Source organism: Rhinopithecus bieti, unplaced genomic scaffold (assembly GCF_001698545.2).
Source record: "Rhinopithecus bieti isolate Rb0 unplaced genomic scaffold, ASM169854v2 scaffold_34876, whole genome shotgun sequence".
Lineage (NCBI taxonomy): Eukaryota > Metazoa > Chordata > Mammalia > Primates > Cercopithecidae > Rhinopithecus > Rhinopithecus bieti.
In genome coordinates this window covers 1,002,555-1,022,947 of record NW_016814760.1, presented here as the reverse complement: position 1 = coordinate 1,022,947, position 20,393 = coordinate 1,002,555, and the positions used below count along the sequence as shown (strand labels likewise).

The 20,393-nt window shown below is 43.9% G+C and overlaps 1 long non-coding RNA gene across 1 annotated transcript in view; it reads right to left on the bottom strand.

Moving 5' to 3' along the window:
* Window positions 1–3,284: 3,284 nt before the first annotated feature.
* Window positions 3,285–20,393, bottom strand: part of LOC108515231 (uncharacterized) — a 17,946-nt gene continuing 837 nt past the window's right edge. The window contains exons 2-3 of the long non-coding RNA XR_001881464.1: window positions 9,029–9,343; window positions 3,285–3,355 (exon numbers count right to left, since the gene is read on the bottom strand). This is a non-coding gene — a long non-coding RNA (uncharacterized LOC108515231). The remainder of the gene's footprint in view (window positions 3,356–9,028; window positions 9,344–20,393) is intronic.

Below are 20,393 nucleotides of genomic sequence, written 5' to 3'. Positions count from 1 at the left end.
AAAAAAAAAAATTTAGCTGGGTGTGGTGGTGGGCACCTGTAGTCCCAGCTACTTGGGAAGCTGAGGCAGAAGAATGGCGTGAACCCAGGGGGCGGAGCTGGCAGTAAGCCAAGATCACACCACTGCGCTCTAGCCTGGGCGATACAGCCAGACTCCTTCTCAAAAAAAAAAAAAAAAAAAAAAACCATGCTAACATACTGATTCTTTGAAGAGAAACTTGGGGTTCATTACATTTAACAGTGGGATCAGGGTGAGGGAAGGTTTCTAGAAGGAGGTGGTATCAAATTAAATATTGCACAAATTGAAGTTAGGTAAAGAGGAGGTAACAGAATAAGGCAAGTTCACAAGTAGAGAGTCACAAGTAGTTCTGTAAAACCAGAGGCACATAGGGGAGAAGGGTGGATAGGGTTAGAGAGAGCTGAGGTTAGAGAATGTGTTAATTGTACTGTCCAGCTAGGTGTGGTGGCTCACATTTGTAATCCCAGCACTTTGGGAAGCTGAGGTGGGAGGATTGCTTGAAGCCAGGAGTTTGAAACCAGGCTGGTCAACATAGCCAAAGTAAAAATATTAGCTGGGCATGGTGGTGCACAACTGTCTTCCCAGCTACTTAGGAGGCTGAGGTGGGACAATTGCTTGAGCAGTAGAGGTTGAGGCTGCACTGAGCCATGATCACCCCACAGCACTCCAGCCTGGGCAACAGAGTAAGACCCTGTCTCAAATAGAAAAAGAAATGTACCGTCCATACCCTGACACTCCTTTACCACCTATGTGCTTATTTCCTATTATTCATCCCAGCTAGAGCCAAAGAAATAATACTGTATTTGATAGTCTTTATTTGAACTTCTGAGTGTGGGGAGATAATTCTCTACAGGACTTCCATGTTTCTGCACATCTAGGGAGCAAAGGCACTGACAACCTTTGTTCCAGATAATCTCTTTGGAAGATCGTGACCCTCTGGAGCAGAGGGCAGGTCTGTTTACCATCCACTATAATGAAGATAATGTCTCCTTCTGGGCAAAGGTTGGGTTTCTTTAAGCTCAGGATTCCTCAGCTATGAGGCACAACCTCCACGTGTGTGGCATCTACCTGGATATCTTCACATCGCCCCATGAGTCTTGAGGGAGTGGGGGAGGGCAAGGGGAACCAACCCGAACATGAGGCTTATGTTCCTTGCTATGCTCTAAGTAGTAAAATCCTTTGCCTCTGAACCAGGAGCCGCATGTCTTCTATAGGTGCCCATGACCGCCATGCCAGGATAATCCTTTACAGTTCTTGACACTAGGTATTTGCTTTAAAACAAACAAACAAACAAAAACAGGCCAAAGTGGCTCATACCTGTAATCCCAGCACTTTGGGAGGCTGAGGAGGGCGGATTGCTTGAGGTCAGGAGTTAAAGACTAGCAACATGGTGAAACCCCATCTCTACTAAAAATACAAAAATTAGCCAGGCATACCCTTGTAATCCCAGCTACTCAGAAGGCTGAGATGGGAGAATCATCTGAGCCTGGGAGGTCCAGCTGCAGTGAGCCGTGATCATGCCACTGCACTCAAGGCTGGGTGACAGAATGAGACCCTGCCTCAAAAAAAGAAAAAAAAAAAAAAAAAACAAAGGGCAGACTTTCGCCACGTTGCACAGGGTGGAGGGCAGTGGCTATTCACAGGCATGATCCTGGCACACTACAGCCTTGAACTCCTGGACTCAAGGATTCTCCCACTCTAGCCTCCTGAGTAGCTGGGACTATAGGTATCTGCCACCACTGCCTGGCTAGGTATTTGCCTTTTGGGAAGTGAAAAATTAGCTGTAGTTCTGTGTTGTTTATTATGATTTTTTTTTTAACATATTCTCATGGTGGATGAGTCTTATCCACACTGTGCCCTACTATATAGTTCTGGCTGACATAGGGTTTTAAGCCAGCTGACTTATCCATATCCCTTCAAATATCAGAATGCTTTGGCTTTCTATGAATCTGAGCTTCCTGTGGAAGTAGAGGGCAACCAAATAAAAAGTGAATGTCTTATTGAAATAAATACAAATGCCAAGAAGCTCTGGGTTCCAGGCCAGGCAGTGCTCTGCTTGGCATATGGACTAGGTTCTTAACCACACAAAGGAACATAAGCCAAGTTAAGATTTGAAGAGGCTCATGCCTGTAATCCCAGCACTTGGTGGGGCTGAGACGGGCAGATCACCCGAGGTCAGGAGTTCGAGACCAGCCTGGGCAACATGGTGAAACCCCATCTCTACTAAAAATACAAAAAGTTAACCTGGCATGGTGGCACACACCTGTAGTTCCAGCTACTCAGGAGGCTGAGATGAGAATTGCTTGAACCTGGGAGACAAAGGTTGCAGCGAGCCAAGATCATACTACTGCACCCCAGCCTGGGCAACAGAGTGAGACTCCGTCTAAAAAAAAAAAAAAGATTTGAAAAGACTGTGATCCAAGGAGCAATGAAACAGAGGTGATAATAGCCAAACAGGATGCGGCCATGAGATAATTCTAACCGTCACCACCGTGGGGATGGACAATGTGATGGACACGGAAAGCCCTGTCTCTAGGCACCTTATATTAGCCTCTCAAATATCTCCTTATTCAAATCATCAAAACTATAACTTTAACAGAGGAAGTTAATCTATCATTTAGAAGCAAGTGTTAACATTTTAGCCTTCAACCTGATCAGTGGGGTTGGTCAATATATTCCACCGAGTTATAGAAACAAATATAAACTATTATTTAAACATTTTAGATTACTAAGGAGAAGATCGCCCAGGCGTGGTGGCTCACGCCTGTAATCCCAGCACTTTGGGATGCCAAGGCAAGTGGATCACCTGAGGTCAGGAGTTCAAGACCAGCCTGACCAACACGGTGAAATGCCATCTCTACTAAAAATACAAAAGTTAGCTGGGCGTGGTGGCATGAGCCTGTAGTCCCAGCTTCTCAGGAGGCTGAGACAGGAGAATCGCTTAAACCCAGGAGGCGGAGGTTGCAGTGAGCCGAGATCATGCCACTGCATTCCAGTCTGGGGAACAGAGCGAGACTCCGTCTCAAAAAAAAAAGAGGGGTAGGGGAGGGGGAAATCACTGTAAAGTAAACTCTTAGGTATTCATCTTTGAAAGTATCTAAAAAACTCAAATCTTCTCTTCAAATCATCTAAGTCTAAATGACAGAATGGAATGAATAAAGATGTAATATGTTTTATGTGACTTAATGTTTTTTGAGGGATCTAGTGAATACTTTTGTTTAGTTTTGTTTATAATTAATAATTTGTAAATAATTTAGACACTGAAGAAGAATCAAAGAGAATGTATTTCTGTGTGTCTTTGTCTCTGGAGATGCACTTTATCCAAATATGGCATTATCTGAAAAATAAAAAATAAAAAGTATTTGTTATATAACTTATAATACATTTTATGGTTTTTAAAATAACCCTGGAGGGCAGGGTATTGTGTTTCAGATACAGGAAGTACGGTTTAGAAACACCAAATGGGCCGGGCGTGGTGGCTCACACCTGTAATCCCAGCACTCTGGGAGGCCGAGGCAGGTGGATCACCTGAGGTCAGGAATTTGAGGCCATCCTGGCCAACATGGTGAAACCCCATCTCTACTAAAAAAATACAAAAATTAGCTGGGCGTGGTGGCGCACACGTATAGTCCCAGCTACTCAGGAGGCTGAGGCAGGAGAATCGGTTGAACCCGGGAGGCAGAGCTCGCAGTGAGCCGAGATCACGTCACTGCACTCCAGCCTAGGCGACAAAGCGAGACTCTGTCTCAAAAAACAAACTAACTAACAAAAAAAAATTAGCCAGGTGTGTTGGCGCACACCTGTAATCCCAGCTACTCTGGAGGCTGAGGCAGGAGAATCGCTTGAACCCCGGCCAGCAGAGGTTGCAGTGAGCCAAGATCAGGCCACTGCACTATAGCTTGTGACAAAGTGACAGAGTGAGACTCAATAAATTAAAAAACAAAACAAAAAACACCAAATGGCTGGGCACAGTGGCTCATGCCTGTAATCCCAGCACTTTGGGAGGCTGAGGCAGGCAGATTGCTTGAGGTCAAGAGTTTGAGACCAACCTGGGCAACATGGCAAAACCCAGTCTCTATTTAAAAAATACAAAAGTTAGCCAGGGATGGTGGCACATGCCTATAGTCCTAGCTACTCAAGAGGCTGAGAGGTGGGAGGATCACTCGAGCCCAGGAGGTTGAGGATACAGTGAGCCATGATCACACCACTGCACTCCAGCCCCAGTGACAGAGCAAGACTCTGCCTCCTAAACAAAAAAAAAAAAAAAAAAAAAAAGTCAAATTACTAAAAGCATGATACTATGCTTTTAGTATAGTATCTTTATTTCATTGGGTAGACCCAGATAAACAAGTTTAAAAATAGTAAATGTCAGCCGGGTACAGTGGCTTACGCCTGTAATCCCAGCACTTAAACAGAGGCAAATGACAGAGGCAAAACTTGAACCCAGGTGTTTTTAATTCTATGTATTTAAATAAACTGCCCCTCTTTTGAGCTCCACATCTCCAAGCGGAAGATTGAAAAGAGGGCCTGGAAATCTCTAAAAGAACTTCTTTCCTAGTCTTCACGCCATTATTAATAGAAGCAAAGAGGAGCACCCAGAACTCCAAATACTCTAGGCGAAATCTGTAACATTCCTTCCCCTCAACACACAGGCCTCCCCACCAAGTTAGACCACCGCTAGGTTCGACCATCAGGACTAATCTCATTTTGTCCCTTGTCCCTGTTTACACTGGACTCCTCAAGGAACCCAGGAGTCCTGGGTCATCCCTCATGCCCTGGATAGTAATAGTAAGTTCTATGGGCAGCAATACACCCTCCATCCAACACTTCCTATCCCCCACCCTGCTGTTTTCTGTTTTCCCATAGCTCTTACCCATGTATCACTATCTGATCTGACATTTACTTTTTTTTTTTTTTGAGACGGAGTTTTGATCTTGTTGCCCAGGCTGTAGTGCAGTGGTGCAATCTCTGCTCACTGCAACCACCTCCTCCCGAGTTCAAGCGATTCTCCTGCCTCAGCCTCCAGAGTAGCTGGAATTACAGGCATGCACCACCATGCCCAGCTAATTTTTGTGGGATTTCATCATGTTTGTCAGGCTGGTCTTGAACTCCTGACTTCAGATGATCCACCCGCCTTTGCCTCCCAAAGTGCTGGGATTACAGGCATGAGCCACTGTACCTGGCTGACATTTACTATTTTTTAACTTGTTTATCCGGCTTTACCCAATTAAATGTAAGTTTTTTTTTTAAGAAATAGAGACGGGGCCTCTATATGCTGCCCACACTGGTCTCAAACTCCTGGGCTCAAGGGATCCTCCTGCCTCAGCCTACCAAAGTGTTAGGATTTCAGGCGTGAGCCAGCACACCAAAACCTAAGCTTTCCGAGGTAAAATTTTATTCATCACTGTATTGACAAGCACGTAGAAGAGTGCCTGACATAAAGTAAGCACTCACATGTATTTGTTGAAAGAATAAAGAGTAAATGAGTATTTCTTCCTCTCGCACAGGTATGCAAAGGAAAAGAATATAGTGCCTTCCAATTCTTATGGAATATGTCCAGCAAAATATACTGTATTTTTTTTTTTTCTTTTTTGATGGAGTCTCACTCTGTCACCCAGGCTGGAGTGCAATGACGCAATCTTACCTCATTGCAACCTCCACCTCCCGGGTTCGAGCAATTATCCTGCCTCAGCCTCCCAAGTAGCTGGGACTACAGGCATGTGCCACCATGCTTGGCTAATTTTTATATTTTTTAGTAGAGACGGGGTTTCACCACGTTGGTCAGGCTGGATAAATATACTGTATTATTATCCTCTTGCATTTCTAAAGATTATTCCACAGCAACCAACTAAGGTTGCTGCGAGAAACTCTTAAGTTTGTGAGCCACTGCCCAAGGACATAGCTATTGGTCTCGAGAGGAATGAGGTAAGTTCTACCACTACTTCTGGGAAAGTATATTCCATGTCCCAACATTTATTCAATCAGCCAGGAAACGTTTCCTGAGTTCCTAATTTGTGCCAGATACTGTTCTAGGGACTGAGGATAAAGTAGTGAAAAAAAGCAGATACCATCCCTGCCTTCAAGGAGCTTAGCCTTCATTAGGGAGTGATAAAACACTGTGGTAAAAAAGAAAGCTGGGTAAGGGATTGTAGAGTGTTGAGGAGTGCTGCTTAGATAGGGTGGTTTCTTTTGTTTATGTTTTATTTCAGTAGTTTTTGGGGTAAAGGTGGATTTTGGTTACATGGCTAAGTTCTTTAGCGGTGATTTCTGGGATTTTGGTGCACTCATCACCCGAGCAGTGTACATTGTACCCAATATGTAGTCTTTTATCCCTCGCCCCTCTTTTACCTTTCTTTCCCTTGGGGTTCCTAATGTCCATTATATCATTCTTATGCCTTTGCATCCTCATGACTTAGCTCCCACTTATAAGTGAGAACAGACAATATTTGGTTTTCCATTCCTGAGTCACTTCACTTAGAATAATGGTCTTCTGGCAGGGCACAGTGGCTCAAGCCTATAATCCCAGCACTTTGGGAGACTGAGGTGGGTGGATCATTTGAAGCCAGGAGTTGGAAACTGGCTTGGACAACATGGCAAAACCCCATCTCTACTAAACAAACAAACAAAAAACATAGCCAGGCGTGGTGGCAGGCAATCCCAGCTACTTGGGAGGCTGAAGCACTTGAACCCGGTGGGCAGAGGTTGCAGTGAGCTGAGATCACATCATTGCACTTCAGCCTGGGCGACAGAGAGACTCAGCTTTCACAGCATTGAAGAGAGTTTTAGGGCCTTGCTCTGGGTTAGGCTTTGGCTTAAGGAAATGTTGTGGCTGGGTTGATCGGTCCAGATCACTGAAACTTTCTCCCTATCGGCAATAAGGCTGTTTTGCTTTCTTATCATTTGTGTGTTCACTGAAGGAAATTTTTAATTTCCTTCAAGAGTTTTTCCTTTGCATTGATAATTTAGATAAATGATTGGCACAAGAGTCCTGGCTTTTGGCCTATCTTGGCTTTTGCCATGCCTTCCTCACTAAGCTTAACCATTTCTAGCTTTTGATTTAAAGTGAGATGTAATACTTCCTCCTTTCATCTCAGGTGATCTGCCCACCTCAGCCTCCCAAAATGCTAGGATTATAGGCATGAGCCACCATGCCCAGCCCTAGAGTTATTTTTGAATAAAACGAACACATGACTCTTACAGATGAACTCTAAACACAGTGGAGAATTTCAGCTTTCTACACCACACTGTATCACATGCTATTCCACTTCCTGAGAGCACTGGGCAAGGGTAAAGTCACAGCCACATCAAATAAGTGAAATCTCAAATGTGGTGATTCTTTTGTTTCTGATCTAAATTAGTAACTTGTTGGTTGTATTAGATATGGTTACACATCCCCTTCTCTTTTTTTCAAATAAATGAAAAAATGCTATCTCAGCTGCCTGCCTAGACTAAGAAACAAGTATTCACAATGAAGGTATTTATCAGCTCCCTTTCTTCCTTCTATAAAATAATACCACCACCATCACCACCATGCCATCCCCTGCCCCCAACAACCTTCCTCCATGTTTTTTTTTTTTTTTTTTTTTTTTTTTTTTTTTTTTATAAGGAGTCTTAGTTTGTTGCCCGGGCTGGAGTACACTGGAGTGATCTTGGCTCACTGCAACCTTCACCTCCAGTATTCAAGCAATTCTCCTGCCTCAGCCTCCCAAGTAGCTGGGACTAAAGGTGCCTGCTGCCATGCCCAGCTAAGTTTTGCATTTTTAGTAGAGACGGGGTTTCACCATGTTGGCCAGGCTGGTCTCAAACTCCTGACCTCAGGTGATTCGCCTGCCTCGGCCTCCCCAAGTGCTGGGATTAGAGGCGTGAGCCACTGTGCCCAGCCCCTCCACATTTTATTAGGGCTTTTTGTATGATGTTTATTATAAAAAGGATCTCCACTGCACCTCAATTTTGCACGTGAAATGTTTGTAAAGGCCAGAAAAGTTGATGAGATAGCAGGTTTCTGAAGTTTTTGTGGTCTATTGTAATTACTATAACAACTCTTATCAAAATGTGGTTCTCAGGCCATCGGCATCAGCATCACCTTAGTCTGCTGAGAATGCAGATTTCCAGGCACCTCCCTAGAGCCTACTGAATGAGATGGCTTGAAGCTGGGGCCTGGGACTCTATATGCATAAAAAAATGAGAGTCTCTGGTCTATAATACATCTTACAATCCACTAGCCTGTTTAATGACACTTTTACCTTCAAACAGATTGTCTTTATGCTATACCAGGGCAATACTCAGGTACCTCTTTAAATCCCAGAAATTATTCCCAATTCTTAGGAATACCTACAAATCCTTCCTATAAATTGGTTAAGAATCATATCATAGGCCAGGTGTGGTGGCTCACGCCTGTAATCCCAGCACTTTGAGAGGCCAAGGCGGGCAGATTACCTGAGGTCTGGAGTTCAAGACCAGCCTGACCAACATGAAGAAACCCCGTTTCTATTAAAAATATAAAAAAATCAGTCAGATGTGGTGGTGCATGCCTGTAACCCCAGCTACTTGAGAGGCTGAGGCAGGAGAATTGCTTGAACCCGGGAGATGGAGGTTGCGATAAGATGAGACCGTGCCATTGCACTCCAGCCTGGGCAGCAAGAGCAAAAAACTGTCTCAAAAAAAAAAAAAAAAAAAAGAGTCCTATCATAGGCTGGGTGTGGTGGCTCATGCCTGTAATCCCAGTGCTTTTGGAGGCCAAGGTGGGTGGATCACCTGAGGTCAGGAGTTTGAGACCAGCCTGGCCAACAAGGTGAAACCCCGTCTCTACTAAAAAATACAAAAAAATTAGCCAGGCGTGGTGGCAGGCGCCTGTATTCCTACCTACCTGGGAGGCTGAGGCAGAAGAATCGCTTGAACCCGTGAGGTGGAGTTTGCAGTGAGCCGAGATGGTGCCATTGCGCTCCAGCCTGGGCGACAAGAGCAAAACTCCGTTTCAAAAAAAAAAAAAATTCCTATCATAACTTCTTACTTTTTGGTGGAAAGTGCTTTCTCTCCATGTGAGCAAGGAGACTCAGCTTGACCCAGGAGCTCCTGCCACTGTCGGGAATAGGCTCTTTGGTTGTGGTATGAGTAAAGGACTGACAGGCACCCGGGAAGTGCCTCTTTTGAACTCTCAGTAAGCTGACTTGATTGCTTCGTTCCACCAAGCAGTTGGATTCACGTTTTTTGTTTATCTCCTCCAGGAGATGTTGTTTGCTTACTCCATGTTTTTTAATTATTTCAATGGTTCTGTTTATAGATGCCATTATGCTCACAAACCAATTGTCAAGCGATTCTTGCTGTCCTACAAACAAAAGAAAAAATACTTTTGAATGTCTTTTTGACTCAGAAGCCAGTATTCACAATCACGTTGACCAGTTTCTCTTTTTTCCTTCTATACAATAACACCACTACCACCACCAAGCCCCCCACCCCACACTTCACTTTTTTATGTACTTATTTTTTTAGACAGGGTCTTGCTGTCTCTCCCAGGCTGGCACGCAGTGGCATGATCTCAGCTCACTGCAACTCCTACCTTCCAGATTCAAGTGATTCTTGTGCCTCAGCCTCCTAAGTAGCTGGAATTACAGGCGTGCAAAACCATGCCTGGCTAATTTTTCTGTTTTCAGTAGGGATGGGGTTTCACCATGTTGGCCAGGCTGGTCTCGAACTCCTGGTCTCAGGTGATTCGCCTACCTCAGTTTCCCAAAGTGCTGGGATTACAGCCACCATGCCCGGTCAGCACACCTCATTTTTTTTTTTTTGGAGACGGAGTCTCACTCTGTCACCCAGGCTGGAGTGCAGTGGCTTAATCTCAGCTCACTGCAATCTCCGCCTCCTGGGTTCAAGCAATTCTCCTGCCTCAGCTTCCTAAGTAGCTGGGATTACAGGCATGCACCACCACGCCCAGCTACTTTTTTTTTGTATTTTTAGTAAAGACGGGGTTTCACCATATCGGCCAGGTTGGTCTCGAACTCCTGAACTTGTGATCCACCTGCCTCGGCCTCCCAAAGTGCTGGGATTACAGGCATAAGCCACTGCACCCGGCCACACCTCACTTTTTATTATTGTTTCTTAAGGGTTTAATTTTTTGTATTTTAGGTTTTCTTCAGGGGAAACAAAGGTTAAAAAGATATGGTAAGAGGATATATTATTGTTTTGAAAATTATACTATGCATTGTTTTTTGCTTTTAGAAGCATTTATTATTTCTTCTGATTATAAAAATAATACATGTTTATTACATATATTAATAATGTAATAGATAAATAATACATGTTTAATACATGATTATAAAAAATAATACGTATTCATGGTAGATAATTAGAAAATACAGAAAAACATAAAGTAGAAAAGTTAAAATTACTCTTTTTCCAGAGACATCCATTAATATTTTGGGTATTACTTTCCCAATAAGTATCCAAAGGGATTTTATTTTTAAAAAGTGGTGGCCAGGCACTGTGGCTCATGCCTATAATCCCAGCATGTTGGGAGGCCGAGGCGGACAGATGACGAGGTCAGGAGTTCAAGACCAGCCTGGCCAACATAGTGAAACCCCGTCTATACTGAAAATACAAAAAATTAGCTGGGCATGGTGGCAGGCACCTGTAATCCCAGCTACTCGGGAGGCTAAGGCATGAGAATCGCTTGAACTCAGGAGGCAGAGGTTGCAGTGAGCCGAGATCATGCCATTGCACTCCAGCCGGTGTGACAGTGTGAGACTCCGTCTCAAAAAAAAAAAAGTGGCCGGGCGCGGTGGCTCACGCCTGTAATCCCAGGACTTTGGGAGGCCGAGGTGGGCGGATCACAAGGTCAGGAGATCGAGACCACAGTGAAACCCTGTCTCTACTAAAAAAAAAAAAAAAAAAAACTTAGCTGGGCACGGTGGCGGGCGCCTGTAGTCCCAGCTACTAGGGAAGCTGAGGCAGGAGAATGGTGTGAACCCGGGAGGCGGAGCTTGCAGTGAGCCAAGATCGCGCCACTGCAGTCCAGCCTGGGCAACAGAGCGAGACTCTGTCTCAAAAAAAAAAAAAAAAGTGACCAGGCACAGTAGCTCATGCCTATAATCCCAACACTTTGGAAGGCTGAGGTGGGAACATCACTTAAGCCTGGGAGGTGAAGGTTGCAGTGAGCTGAGATTGTGCCATTGCACTCCAGCCTGGGTGACAGAGCAAGATTTGGAAAGAGAGAGAAATATTCAGAACTGATAAATGATATAGTTAACAGTCTCAAGAGCTCAAACAATAGCAGTCAGGATTTTTAAAAAGCCCACGCTGAGATTACAGTGAATTTAAAAAGAAAAGAAAATCTTAAAAGCAACCAGAGAATAAAAGAAGGGGCAATTGAACCAACAGCTGACTCCTCAACAAGCAAAAATATAAGCCAGAAGACGAAGAAATGGGGCCGGGTGTGGTGGCTCACACCCGTAATCCCAGCACTTTGGGAAGTCGACGTGGGTGGGTCACCTGAGGTCAGGAGTTCGAGACCAACCTGGCCAACATGGTGAAACCCTGTGTCTACTAAAAATACAAAAAAATTAGCTGAGCATGGTGGTATGCACTTGTAATCCCAGCTACTCAGGAGGCGGAGGCAGGAGAATTGTTTGAACCCGGGAGGCAGAGGTTGTAGTGAGTTAATATCATGCTACTGCACTTCAGCTTGGGCAGCTGAGCAGGACTCTGTCTCAAAAAAAAAAAAAAAAAAATTACATTCATTATCATCAGTCACTAGGAAAGTGTAAATCAATACTACAATGAGATATCACTACATACCACTAGAATGACTGAAATGAAAAAGATTGACCAAACCATGTGTTAGCAAAGATATGGAGGACCTGGAATTCTCATATGCTGCTAGTGAGAATGTAAAATGGAACAATGTCTTTGGAAAATAATCATGCAGCTTCTGAAAAAGTTAAATATACTCCTATTATTTGATCCATTCCTAGGTATTTACCCTAGAGCAATGAAATTCTCCACACACATGCATAAAGAAATGTATCAGTACATATGAAAACTAACACATTAATTTCATCACAGCTTCCTAAAAAACTTTTTTTTTTTTTTTACACAGCTTTATTTTATTTATTTATTTTGAGACAGGGTCTCTTTCTGTCACCCAGGCTAGAATGAAGTGGTGTGACCATGGCTCACTGTATCCTCAACCTCCCAGGCTCAAGTCGTCTTCCCACCTCAGCCTCCCAAGTAGCTGGGATACAGGCGCAGGCCACCACACCTGGCTATTTTGTTTTATTTTCATAGAGATGAGGTCTCATTATGTTCCAAAGGCTGGTCTTGAATTCCTGGGCTCAAGGGATCCTCATGCCTTGGCCTCCCAGAGTACTGAGATTACAGGTGTGAGCAGAGCCACCAGGCCCAACCCAAAGCTTTATTTTCATGAGCCAAAAAGTTCTAACTGTCCATCAACAGCAGAACAAATAAATTGTGGTATATGTACACAATGGACACTGAGTTATAAAATATATTTATATATATATAGTATGTATATAATATATTCCTTTTATCTGAGATGCTAATTCATCAATATATATATTTTGAGTTGTGTTCATATATTGTTGATAAACACAATATTATGGCTGAATCTCTAAATAACTAGGCTGAGTTAAAAAAAAAAAAAAGCCAGACAAATCAGAATGTATAGTGTATGATTTCATGCATATAAACTCTAGGAAATATTAGGCTAGGCATGGTGGCTCACACCTGTAATCCCAGCACTTTGGAAAGCTGAGGAATGAGGACTGCTTGAGCTCAGGAGTTCAAGACCAGACTAAGCAACACAATAGGACCTCGTCTCTACAAAAAATTCAAGAACTTAACTACGTGTGGTGGCACCTGCCTGTAATCCTAGCTATTCAGGAGGGGGTACAAACAACAAACAAACAAACAAAATTAATTTTAATTTTAAATTCTTTTGTTTTTATTTTGTGTTTTTTTTTGAGACGGAGTCTTGCTCTGCCACCCAGGCTGGAGTACAGGTTCAAGCGATTCTCATGCCTCAGCCTCCCAAAGTAGCTGGGATTACAGAGGCGCGCCACTATGCCCAACTAATTCTTGTACAGGTGTGAGCCACCGCGCTCACCTGTTTTTGTTTTGTTTTGTTTTGTTTTGTTTGAGACAGTCTCACTCTGTCACCCAGGCTGGAGTGCAGTGGTGCAATCTTGGCTCACGCAGGCTCCGCCTCCCAGGTTCATGCCATTCTCCTGCCTCAGCCTCCCGAATAGCTGGGACTACAGGCGCCAGCCACCACGCCTGGCTAATTTTTTGTATTTTGAGTAGAGAGGGGGTTTTACCGTGTTAGCCAGGATGGTCTCGATCTCCTGACCTCGTGATCCGCCCGTCTCGGCCTCCCAAAGTGCTGGGATTACAGGCTTGAGCCACGGTGCCAGCCCTGTGCTCGCCTTTCAAATTCTTTTTTATTATTATTATTATTTTTTTATTTTTTTGAGACAGAATCTCGCTCTGTTTCCAGGATGGAGTCCAGTGGAGTGATATCGCCTCACTGTAAGCCCCGACTCCCTGGTTCATGTGATTCTCCTGCCTCAGCCTCCCCAGTAGCTGGGATTACAGGCATGCACCACCACACCCAGCTAATGTTTGTAAGTCCTTTTAAATTCTTTTGGAGTGGGAGACACCATCTTTTTTTTTTCTTTTTGAGATGGGGGCCTCATTCTGTCACCCAGGCTGGAATCCAGTGGCATGATCTTGGCTCACTGCAACCTCTGCCTCCTGGGCTCAAGTGATCATCCATCTTCAGCCTCCTGAGTGGCTGGGACTACCACAGGCGTGCACCGCCATGCCCAGCTAATTTTTTTGTACTTTTGGTAGAGACAGGGTTTCACCACGTTGCCCAGGCTGGGCTGAAACTCCTAAGCTCAAGCGATCTACCCACCTCAGCTTTTCAAAGTGCTGGGATTACGGGTATGAGCCACTGTGCCTGACATTAATTATTCTTTTTATTGCTAGACTTTAGGTTGTTTTCAGTTTATTTTTATAATAACGCTTTGAAACACATTGAAGTGACAGAAATCACACAAACACACATTGTTTTAGGAAAGCTACCAGAGCCATCAATTTTCCTTCCTAAATAAGTAAAGAAGAGAGGCACCTTTTTTTTTTTTTTCTTTTGAGAAGGAGTCTTGCTCTGTCACCCAGGCTGGGCATCACTCCATCTCAAAAAAAAAAATAAAATAATAAAATATAAAAAGGTCAGTTTGTCAATTGCCTGTTTTTGTTTGTTAGTTTTGAAATGGAGTCTCACTCTGTCACCCAGGCTGGAGTGCAATGGCGCAATCTTGGCTCACTGCAACCTCTGCCTCCTGGTTCAAGTGATTTTCGTGCTTCAGCCTCCTGAGTAGCTGGGACTACAGGTGTGCACCACCATGCCCAGCTAATTTTTTGTATTTTTACTAGAGAGGGGGTTTCACCATGTTGGCCAGGCTGGTTTTGAATTCCTGACCTCAAGTGATCTGCCTGCCTTGACCTCCCAAAGTGCTGGGATTACAGGCGTAAGCCATCACCCCTGGCTTGAGTTAATTTATATTTTGTTAAAAGTCCATTTTAGGCCGGGTGCGGTGGCTCATGCCTGTAATCCCAGCACTTTGGGAGGCCAAGGTCAGGGGTTTGAGATCAGCCTGGCCAACACGGTGAAACCCGGTCTCTACTAAAAATACAAAAATTAGCCAGGTGTGGTGGCAGGCACCTGTAATCCCAGCTACTCAGGAGGCTGAAGCAGGAGAATCACTTGAACCCAGGAGGCAAGAGGTTGCAGTGAGCTGAGATTTCGCCATTGCACTCCAGCCTGGGGAACAAGAGTGAGACTTGGTTTCAAAAAATAAAAATAAAATAAAAGCCCATTTTATAGGTGAACTGCAAATAAAACATCGATGCCTTAGTTAAAAGTTCACCATGAAGATCGCAAAATTCAAACTCTTATTACAAGCTGCCTGACAACTGGAGCTAAATAAAACAAAATAGACACAGTAAGAGTCTAGTGGTACAAACATATTTTTTAAGTAAAAAAGATTTGATTAATATTTTACCTGTGCTGCCTCCTAACTGTATGATCTTGTTTAAGTTACTTACCTTCTCTGGGCCTCAGTTTCCTTATGTGTTAAATGAAAATAATATCCAGGCCAGGCATGGTGGCTCACGCCTGTAATCCCAACACTTTGGGAGGTCTAGGCAGGTGATCACCTGAAGTCGGGAGTTCAAAGCCAGACTGGCAACATGGTAAAATCCCACCTCGGCCAGGCACGGTGGCTCATGCCTGTAATCGCAGCACTTTGGGAGGCCAAGGCAGGCATACCACTAGGTCAGGAGATCGAGACCATCCTGGCTAACATGGTGAAACCCCATCTCTACTAAAGATACCAAAAAAAAAATTAGCCAGGCGTGGTGGTGGGCACCTGTAGTCCCAGCTACTCCAGAGGCTAAGGCAGGAGAATGGCGTGAACCCAGGGGGCAGAGCTTGCAGTGGGTTGCGATCACATCACTGCACTCCAGCCTGGGTGGCAGAGCAAGACTCTGTCTCAAAAAAAAAAAAAAAAAAGCCATCTCTACTGAAAAAAAAAAAATCACAAAATTAGCCGGTGCAGTGGCACATGCCTGTAATCCCAGCTACTCCAGAGGCTGAGGCAGGAGAATTGCTTGAACCCTGGAGGCAGAGGTTGTGGTGAGCCAAGACCATGCCATTGCACTCCAGCCTGGACAACAAAAGCAACACTCCATCTCAAAAAAAAAAAAAGAAAATAATATCAAACTCACAGAGTGTCATAAGGACTAAATGAGCTAATAAATATCAAGAGCTTAATACAACCAACCCTCAGTAAGTGGTAACTTTATCATATTAAATAGGCACTTTGAAAAAAGTTTTGTTCAATTCGATAAGTAAATAATTTAGTATTTTCTTTTCTCCCCAGTTTCTAATCTTATTTACTTGCTGTGTGACTAGAATTGGCTACATAATTTGTAGGGTCCAGTGAAAATAAAAATTCTGGACCCTTTATTAACAAACAATGGAGACGTTCAAGGTAATGACAGTAAAACTTTAAGCCAATTGTGAGACCCTTCTGAACAAAGGGCCCTATGTGCCTGTTTGGGTCTCAAGCCTGTGAAACTGGTCCTGTGTGTGACATAGGAACAGGCCAATTTCAACTGCTAATGTATTCAATTTTACAATCTCTTAAGTGGAGAAAGTAATATGTTTAACTCATGACTTTGAAAGGTCTGGTCCAAAAACCAGACAAGTCTTAACAGGTTAGTTCAGGATCTGCACCTTATCAACCAAATTGTCTTGCCTATCCACCCCATAGTGCCAAACCCATATACTCTCCTATCCTCAATACCTCCCTCCACAACCCATTATTCTGTTCTAGATAAACCTAGCTGACCCCATAAATCCTAAATCCTTTCCCCACTCCCCTTTCCATTCCTTAAAAAACAGCCCTAAAAGCTGCTCCCACACTAGCTCTCCCTAACTCATCCCAACTTTTTCATTACACACAGCCGAAGTGCAGGGCTGTGTGGTCGGACTTCTTACACAAAAGCGGGGAGCACGCCCTGTGGCCTTTCTGTCCAAACAACTAGACCTTACTGTTTTAGCCTAGCCCTCATGTCTGCATGCAGCGGGGTGGCTGCTGCTTTACTACTTTTAGAGGCCCTCAAAATCACAAGCTATGCTCCACTTACTCTCTACAGTTCCCATAACTTTCAAAATCTATTTTCTCCTCACATTTTGATGCATCATACTTTCTGCCCCCAGCTCCTTCAGCTATACTCACTCTTTGTTGAGTCTCCCACAGTTAACCATTGTTCCTGGCCTGGACTTCAATCTGGCCTCCCACATTATTCCTGATCCACACCTGACCCCCATGACGTTCTCTCTGATCACCTGACATTCCTCCATTTTCCCCATATTTCCTTCTTTCCTGTTCCCTCACCCTGATCACACTTGGTTTATTGATGGCAGTTCCACCAGGCCTAATTGCCACTTACCAGCAAGGCAGGCTATGCTATAGTATCTTTCCACATCTATCCACTGAGGCTACTTCTCTGCCCCCCCTCACTACCTCTCAGCAAGCCAAACTATTGCCTTAACTCGGCCCTTCACTCTTGCAAAGGACTACACATCAATATTTATACTGACTCTAAAATGCCTTTCCATATTCCTTGCACCACCATGCTGTGATATGGGCTGAAAGAGTGTTTCCTCACTATGCCAAGGGTCCTCCATCATTAATGCCTCTGAATAAAAAACTCTTCTCAAGGCTGCTTCACTTCCAAAGGAAGCTGAAGTCATTCACTGCAAGGGCCATCAAAAGGCATCAGATTCCATTGCTCAGGGCAATGCTTATGCTGATAAGGTAGCTAAAGAAGCAGCTAGCATTCCAACTTCTGTCCCTCAGGGTCAGTTTTTCTCCTTATCGGTCACTCCCACCTACTCCCCCACTGAAACTTCCACCTATCAATCTCTTCCCACAAAAGACAAATGGTTCTTGGACCAAGGAAAATATCTCCTTCAAGTCTCATAGGCTCATTCTATTCTGTCATCATTTCATAACCTCTTCCATGTAGGTTACAAGCCCACTAGCCTGTCTCTTAGAATCTCTCATTTCCTTTCCATCTTGAAAATCTATCCTCAAGAAAATAATTTCTTGGTGTTCCATCTATTATTCTACTACCCCTCAGGGATTGTTCAGGACCCCTCCCTTCCCTACACATCAAGCTCAGGGATTTGCCCCCTCTCAGGACTGGCAAATTGACTTTACTCACATGCCCCGAGTCAGGAAACTAAAATACCTCTTGGTCTAGGTAGGCACTTTCACTGGATGGTAGAGGCCTTTCCCACAGGGTCTGAGAAGGCCACCTCAGTCATTTCTTCCCTTCTGTCAGACATAATTCCTTGGTTTGGCCTTCCCACCTATATACAGGCTGACAACAGATGGCCTTTATTAGTCAAATCACCCAAGCAGTTTCTCAGGCTCTTGGTATTTAGTGGCTCCTGGTTTTTACCTCAAATCGCCACCCTTAAGTCTCTCTTGAAGTGGATAGAAGATCTTCAGGGGCAAGGTACGCTCCATACTTTCACCCTGATGAAGTCCTATTCTTTACTTTTATACTCACTCTTATTCTGGTTCCCATTCTTATGCCACCCTCTACCTCTCCCCAGCTTTCTCCACCATACTATCAATCTCACTGTCTCCTAGCTGTTTCTAATCTTTCTTTAACAAACAACTGCTGGCTTTGCATTTCTCTTTCCTCCAAAATCTCTGAGGCCTCGACTTACTCACTGCTAAAAAAAGAGGAATCTGTATATTTTTTAATAGAGAGTGTTGTTTTTACCTAAATTAATCTGGCCTGGTATGTGACAACATAAAAAAACTCAAGTATAGAGCCCAAAAACTTGCCAACCAAGCAAATAATTATGCTGAACCCCCTTGGGCACTCCCTAACTGGATGTCCTGGGTCCTCCCAATTCTTAGTCCTTCAATATCTATTTTTCTCCTTCTCTTATTTGAATCTTGTGTCTTCCTTCCATTTAGTTTCTCAGTTCATATAAAACCACATCCAGGCCATCACCAATCATTCTATACAACAAATACTCCTTTTAGCAAGCCCACAATATCACCCCTTATCCCAAAATCTTTCTTCAGTTTAATCTCTCTCACTCTAGGTTCCCACGCTGCCCCTTATCCCAGTTGAAACAGCCCTGAGAAACATCGCCCATTATCTTGCCATACCACCCCCAAAAATTTTTGTTGCCTCAACACTTCACCACTATTTTGTTTTGTTTTCTTTTTTCTTTTCTTTTTTTTTTTTTGAGATGGAGTCACGCTCTGTTGCCCAGGCTGGAGTGCAGTGGCCGGATCTCAGCTCACTGCAAGCTCCGCTTCCCGGGTTTACACCATTCTCCTGCCTCAGCCTCCTGAGTAGCTGGGACTACAGGCGCCTGCCACCACGCCCGGCTAGTTTTTTTGTATTTTTTAGTAGAGACGGGGTTTCACCATGTAAGCCAGGATGGTCTCGATCTCCCGACCTCGTGATCCGCCCGTCTCGGCCTCCCAAAGTGCTGGGATTACAGGCGTGAGCCACCGTGCCCAGCCTTGTTTTTCTTATTAACATAGGAAGACAGGAATGTCAGGCCTCGGAGCCCAAACTAAGCCATCATATCCCCTGTGACCTGCACGTGTACATCCACATGGCCTGAAGCAACTGAAGATCCACAAAAAAGAAGTGAAAATAGCCTTAACTGATGACATTCCACCATTGTGATTTGTTCCTGCCCCATCCTGATAGGATATATTTTCCCCCGCCCTTAAAAAGGTACTTTGTAATATCCTCCCCACCCTTAAGAATGTACTCTGTCCACCTATCCTAAACCTATAAGAACTAATGAAAATCCCACCACCCTTTGCTGACTCCTTTTTCGGATTCAGCCCGCCTGCACCCAGGTGAAATAAACAGTCTTGCTGCTCACACAAAGCCTGGTTGGCAGTCTCTTCACACGGATGTGCGTGACAAAAGGGGCTTTGAAGAGCTGCCCAAAATAGCTAGTTGGGAGAGCATTAGACGGAAAGGGGCTTTGAAACTGTTTTTTCTTTTCTTTTCTTTTTTCATTTTTTGAGACAAGGTCTCACTCTGTCACCCAGGCTGGAGTGCTATGAGTGACTTGATTACAGCTCACTGCAGCCTCAACCTCCTGGGCTCAGGGGATCCCCCCCACCTCAGCCTTCCAAGTAGCTGGAACTACAGACACACACCACCATGCCTGGCTAATTTTTGTATTTTTTGTAGAGATGTGGTTTCACCATGTTGCCCAGGCTGGTCTTGAACTCCTGGGGTCAAGTGATCCTCCTGCCTCAGCCTCCCAAAGTGCTGGGATTACAAACGTAACTGTGCCCAGCCCAGGTTTTGAAAATAATAAACATGTATATACTGTAGACCCTCATTATTCATTGATTACATATTTGCAAATGTGGCTACTCCGTAAAACGTATTTGTTACCCCAAATAGCACTAGTAGCACTAGCCTGGGAAAAAGATCAAAAGTATGGTTTCTATTGAATCCATATTGCTTTTGTGCCATCGTAAAGTCAAACAATTGTATGTCAAACCATTGTGAGTGGGGGGCCAGCTGTATTCTTTCTAGGAGCAATGGTTCACTATTTGCTAATTTAATGTTTGTGGCAACTTTATAGAATATATGATATATATATATAATATAAATGTTATGTATATTTATATGTAAATACATTATATATACTTATATATAAATACATTATATCTATTTATATATAAATACATTATATCTATATATGATACATTATATCTATTTATATA